Here is a 7,060-nt window from a genome sequence, read left to right as displayed (position 1 = left end):
GGCGGCTCCGTTTGTCCCTCTGTCCCTGGCGGTTACCACGGTGAAGATTTGTCATGTTAAGTGTCTCTGGGTGCACTACATTGCCCTAAAACAAGATGGCGATAAAGACTGGCGGAGATGCTGTAAACAGTGGTTTTATTGTGGAGCTGCAGCAGTGAGTCTGAGAATCAATGCTTTGTAAATCATTCTCCAGAGACGGCCAAAACACCCATAGACACACATGCATATTAACACACCGGGACGAACGGAGCAGGGCGATACGGGGCAATGCCACGTAGTGATAAAAGGAATTTTGGCAGACGATTGACGTTCATAAATAATCATGTAAAAGACATTAAAGAAATGAATTAGTAAAATAATATGTACAGTACTTCAAAATACTGCAGCTATGAAGAATATCTTAAAGTGCATATGGCAGGTTTTTTTGGTTTGGTGGGATAGTACCTGTGGAAAATATTTATTATAGTTTCAGGTCAGTTAGGTGGCAGTTTCAGGGAAAAAAAAAAAAAAAAAAAAAAGTTGCGAAGAAAAATATAAAAGTACAGGAAGTAGCGCTGAGTTCTACGTTACATTTTGACCAAGGTCACATATCGCACTTCTTCACAATAGCTTTTTTCATACTTTGGGAAGTTTTAAAACACTGGTGTGACCTCAGTTTGTTAGACTCTGCATTAGACTGTGCATAGACTTTGCATTTGATTCTGCTTTGAATTTTGCTGCACGCTGCCTTTGACCTGACTGTACAATAAAGATCTACAGAACTATTCCCCAGCCTCTGCGCCTGTTCTTCATACAACAGAACAGAAACTGACAGTTCCAAACATATGTCATCAACACGAAAAACCTTTGTCTGCCAATACCATAAACAGAATAAAAAAGTGGACTAAGTGAGTGTGACGTCACCCACAGTGTTCAGCTCCAGTCAAATGAATAGTGGCCAATTTGGAGCCGAGTTTCATAGCAACAAAAGAGCCATTCCAGAGCAAGGCTGTTGAAGGTAACGCCCCTTTCCACCTGCACCGCTGGTTTAGCAGGGAGCGGGCGCTTAGTAACACTGTAAATCAAACCTGTTGCTAACGTGGGACGTGAGACGGACCTCGTGGAAAGAAGGTGGTTTGTCTGTTATTAATGTTCATATCTTGCAAAATAAAAACACCAGGATCATGTAGAGCAGGTTTATACGAACATTTTAAATCCAAAATGATGAGTCTGGCAGCAGCAGTTACAGAATGAGGAGCCACAGTTTTTCAATAGAAAGAGAATTGGAGCCAGAGTCGATGGAGCTGGAAGCGAACCCATGATCACTTCCTATTTGGCACATGTCGGCTAGCAGGTTAGCTATGTCCATTATGATTAATACCGAAAACGTCTACGTTAATACCGAAAACCTACGTCATTAACACGGAAAATTTACACACAAGGAAATCATGCTGTTTTTGTTTATTTTTTTACTCTTATTAATCCAATCAACTATTGTGCCATTTAGACTAGCTTTGACCCTTGTTAACGTTGCGGTTGCTAAGTAACATTTATAGAAGTACCTCTACATTTGTCATATCTGTGTCCCATGTCCAACCAGGAAGTAAAATGATAAACTTCAGAAAGTTATTTGTAATGGTAGTTGTAGTAGGCACTAGTACTCACGACTTGTGTTGACTCACAATAAGAGTATTTTACTTCAGTCCTGACTTGGTTTGTGTTTTGAACAGTTGAGTTGCACCATCTCCTATCTTTACAACTCAATCGTAAAGTGGCGTCATCATTCAAGTTTACAGAGACATTACTCCCTCAGCTGTGCCTCGCCTGCTGCCTCTCTGTATTTGTTTCACTTAATGGGATTTGGGCCTCTTGAGATGGGCCAATCTAAAAGAAGCCCCGTGTGCAGCCCTGGTGTCGACAGCAGCACAGTCACAGGTGTTTTGTGGGAAAATGGCAGAGTCAGCCCCATGTGTCTCACTAACCTGATTTGGGATTAGGGACAGTATGTGAAAGTGATAGGCTGTTACACCATATCTACATCAAGGACTATCATAATTTGAGGGCTTCTAGGGACATGGCTTCTATCTATAGACAGTGTCATGCAATGCAATCTGACATGGTGCATTATGGGTAACACAATTTAAAACATCAGAACCTTGAAAAACCTTGAAGGGGATCGAATATGGAGAAAATAATTACATTTGGGGATTTTAAAACATTTTTGCATGACCTTTCTATTCAAGCTAACATAGCATACGTAGAGTTTTTGATATTTTCAAGTGCACCAACCAAATTAAACATTTTTTCACCGATTAAAACTGCAATAATGCTAGATTGTAGTAGCTGCAGTATAAGTAGTCATTTCAGTGGCTCATTGTAGCAGCACTGGTAATAGTAGTGGTAGCAGTAGCAGCAGTAGTAGAAGAAGTTGTTAGGAGTCAGATAAGTTTAAAGTACATTTGACTGTCCCTATAGGGAAATTTGTCCTTTGCAAATGTCCCCTATAGGGACAGTAGTAGTGAGTTGTGGGTTTTAGTTAGTTGTTGAGTTGGTAGTTAGTATTCGGGTTAGCTGTAAGTATGCACCAGCGGCATTGAAGGACGGGTCAAATGCAGTGGTCATACTTCAATATGAGGACAATAAAGTGTATCTTGATTATAACTTTAGCAGCAGCAGCAGTAGAAGTAGTAGTAAGAGGAGAAGTAGTACCAGGAGTACTAGTAGTAATACCAGGAGTACCAGGAGTACTAGTAGTACCAGGGGTAACAGGAGTACTAGTAGTAGTATCAGGAGTTGTAGTAGTAGCAGTAATATCAGGAGTATTAGTACTACCAGGAGTAACAGGAATACTAGTAGTAATAGTAGTAGTAGTAGTAGTAGTAGTAGTAGTAGTAGTAGTAGTAGTAATAGTATTAGTAGTAGTAATAGTCATAGTAGTAGTACCAGAAGTACTAATAATAGCAGTACCATCAGGAGTAGTAGAAGTAGTATTATCAGGAGTAGTAGTAGTACCAGGAGTACCAGTAGTAGTAGTAGTAGTAGTAGTAGTAGTAGTAGTAGTAGTAGTAGTAATAGTCATAGTAGTAGTACTAGGAGTATTAATAGTAGCAGTATCACCAGGAGTAGTAGTAGTGCCAGGAGTCATAGAAAGTGGAGTATTATCAGTAGTAGTTGTAGAAGTAGTAGTATTAGTACCAGGAGCAGTAACAGTACCAGTAGTAGTAATACCAGAAGAAGTCATAGTAGTAGTAGTAGTAGTAGTAGTAGTAGTAGTAGTAGTCGTACCAGGAGTAGTAGTAGTAGTAGTAGTAGTTGTACCAGGAGTAGTAGTAGTAGTCATACAAGGGGTAGTAGTAGTAGTCGTACTGGGGTAGTAGTAGTAGTCGTACCAGGGGCAGTAGTAGAACCAGGAGTAATAGTAGTAGCAGCAGTAGTAGTAGCAGTATTGAGAATATAATAAATTCAAAGCTCTATGCACAGTTGCTTATTTAATAATGTACGTGCCTTACAGGTTAACCTTTGGAGATCTTACTGATTACACTGCGTTGTCTGTAGTAGCATCTCTCCCACTATAATCCTTCATACTTTGTGCGTAGTCTGTTTAGTATGCTCCACGTGTTTCTCATTTTATTAGCCTCCCAGGTTTAATAGATTACATGTAGCGCATATGGGGATTGGATTTGGTGCGTACATTTCTGAAGCCGTAGACTAGACAGTTTTTGGATGTGTTGGCAATCTGTTATCCCAATGTCAACATATCTGCCTCATTCATGAAACCTGTCGCAGTGTCGGGCTTTTATCCCAAAGGGGTTTTGCATTTGCTTTGAATGTTCAGTGTATGTGGTAAAATGAATACTATGAGTCATTAAGTATTGTGCATTGTGTTATATATGTTATCTTTTAGTATCCCAGAATGAAAAATATACTTGTAAAAAAGTTGTTATCAGAATGTAGCTACGAAGTGTTAGGTTTAAAAAGTGCAATTGGAATATCTACTAGGCACATTAACACTGTAACAATAATTATTCTTGCAAGGGTCACCAATAGTAACCAGTGCCACTTTTTTTTAATTTTTATGCCAGATGCCCCCCTGTCACTTTACACTGACTGAATTGGGTCAGTGTAAAGTGACAAGACTAAGCTCTCTGTCTTAGAGATCAACTGATATGAGTTTTTTTCATAGCTGCTGATTATTTAGAATCCAGAACAACCAATGACCAACAAACTGCTTATATTTTTAAACAATATTTGAATATTTTCCCCAAATTCTGTAATTTAAATTTACAACAAAGTCACCCACAGCCCTTTTTTTTACCATAAACGCTCCCTTAGATATAGGGTGAGGAGCTCAGTCACATGGGAGGAGCTTGGAGTAAAGCCGCTGCTCCTCGATGTCGCTGAGCCTCCCTAGGGAGATGTTCCGGGCATGTCCCAGGAAGACCCAGGACACGTTGGAGGGACTATGACTCTTGGCTGGCCTGTGAAAGCCTTGGGGTCCCACCGGAGGAGCTGGAGGACGTGTCTGGGGTGAGGGAAGTCTGGGAGTCCCTGCTTAGACTGCTGCCCCTGCGACCTGCCCCTGGATAAGCGGAAGAAAATGGATGGATGGATGTAAAAATAAAAAAAGCAGATCAGCCAAAACAAACTATTGCCCTGTGCTAGAAATTTAAGACTGAAAGTGCAAATATCGGCTCAATATATATCGGCCAACTGATATCGGTCTATCTCTACTCTGGTTATTGGGCAAATGCTGCAGCTAAACATATTACTCTTTGTGACTACTACTTCTCCAGCTGTCTACAGACGTTATTTATCCCACATATTTTAGTTTCATTGGACTGTTACACATCAGCAGTTTGTTATAACTGACAGTAATTTGCATGCTGTCTGCGATTTCCTGTTAGATTAGTCCTGTTTGATTGATACCCGCCCGGTTGCCCCAGTAACCACCTCTGGCGATGTGAAATGGCACTGCAGTTATCCCACATGAAGCATATTCTGTAGTTAATCTTCCCAAATGGGCGTTGACTGTGGCATATACAGACCAGACTCTGTAATGAAACACGGCCTCCACCAGCACTCTGTGAATGAGCAGACATTACAGGAGGAGGGAGGTGCAGCCTGGGACATTTTTCATTTAAATAGGGGAGATAAGGGACTAAAGGTTTGTGGGTTATTTAAGAATGCCATTGTTTTGTTCAGTGGAATAATAAGAGAGATGTACTGGTGATTACACTGTAGATGTCCACAAAGGTAAATCTGGTATTCACTTTACCATACCAAGTTATATTCTGGTGTTTTTACTAATCTGTCATAGTGTCATTTGCATCTGACCAATGAATTACTATTAGTTAAAGTTGTGGTTGGTTAAAGGTGTTGTTGCTTTGCCTGGGATGTTCCTTAGTATGGCATTAAACATATCCAACTTACATTTATTCAATTAATTGTGTCTTTAGTGCTAAAAATAATAGCTAGAAAAACATGCATTCTTATCGTGAGTTGGCTTGCTTCTCCATAGAGCTGACCTGTGACAAATCCTGCTTGCATCACCTATTTGTTTCCATGGAGATGGAGCTGTACTGTGAAATACTCCATGCAAAGTGATAGCACCTCTGTGGTGACAAACAGGTGACCTTCAACAGAAAAAGGTTACAGAGTGCAGCTTATATTTTTAATACCAAAAAACTTGTATTGCATCTCCATAGATATGACCTGTAACTTGGCCTGGTAACCTCATTGGTCTGTTATTAATGTAAATATCTTGATTTAGGGACAAAATAGCCAAAGAAAAATACCAGGATCATGTAGAGTGGGTTAATATGAACATTTAAAGACCAAAATGACGAGTCTGACAACAGCAGTTACAGAGAGAGGGGGCGACGGTTTTTCAATAGAAAGTGAATTGATGCCAGAGTTGATGGAGCCAGAAGCACGCCCAAGATCACCTCATATTTCAAACAGTTAGTGAGTTAGCTATGTCTATTTATATATACATCTATGTCTATGGTGGAGATCAGTTAGACTAGGTTAGTTTAATACCATACTGTGGAACAGTATGGTATTAAACCGCCACCTTAACGTGGTGGAGGGGTTTGAGCACCCGAATGATCCTGGGAGCTATGTTGTCGGGGGCTTCATGCCCCTGGTAGGGTCACCCATGGCAAACAGGTCCTCGGAGACGGGTCTGACTAAGAGCGGTTCAGAAGCCCTTCATGAATAGAGTTACAACGAGGCCAGTTACGTCGCCCGGACTGGCGTTACCGGGGCCCCACCCTGGAGCCAGGCCTGGGGTGGGTGCTCGGCAGCGAGCGCCTGGTGGCCGGGCCTTTCCCCACGGGGCCCGGTCGGGCCCAGCCCGAAGAAACGACGTGGGGCCGTCCTCCCGTGGACCCACCACCTGCGGGAGGAGCCATGAGGGGCGGGTGCGGAGAGATCCGGGCAGCAGTCGAAGGCGGGGACCTCGACGACCGGATCTCCGGACATGGAGACTAGCTCTGGGGACATGGAATGTCACCTCGCTGGGGGGGAAGGAGCCTGAGCTTGTGCGGGAGGTTGAGCGTTACCGGCTAGATATAGTCGGCCTCACCTCCACGCACAGCTTGGGCTCTGGAACCCAACTTCTTGAGAGGGGTTGGACTCTCCATTTCTCTGGCGTTGCCCACGGGGAGTGGCGGCGAGCTGGTGTGGGCTTGCTCATTGCCCCACAGCTCAGCCGCTGCGTGTTGGGGTTCACTCCGGTGAACGAGAGGGTCGCGTCCCTGCGCCTTCGGGTCGGGGACAGGTCTCTCACTGTTGTGTCGGCCTACGGGCCAAACAGCAGTGCAGAGTACCCGGCCTTCTTGGAGTCCCTGGGAGGGGTACTAGATAGTGCACCAACCGGGGACTCCGTTGTTCTCCTGGGGGACTTCAACGCCCATGTGGGTAACGACAGTGACACTTGGAGGGGCGTGATTGGGAGGAACGGCCTCCCCGATCTGAACCCGAGCGGTGTTTTGTTATTGGACTTCTGTGCTAGTCACAGCTTGTCCATAACAAACACCATGTTCGAGCACAAGGGTGTCCATCTGTGCACATGGCACCA

Source organism: Periophthalmus magnuspinnatus, chromosome 20, assembly GCF_009829125.3.
Source record: "Periophthalmus magnuspinnatus isolate fPerMag1 chromosome 20, fPerMag1.2.pri, whole genome shotgun sequence".
Lineage (NCBI taxonomy): Eukaryota > Metazoa > Chordata > Actinopteri > Gobiiformes > Gobiidae > Periophthalmus > Periophthalmus magnuspinnatus.
The sequence above is the reverse complement of the archived record's forward strand: the minus strand, read 5'-3'. Positions refer to the sequence as shown.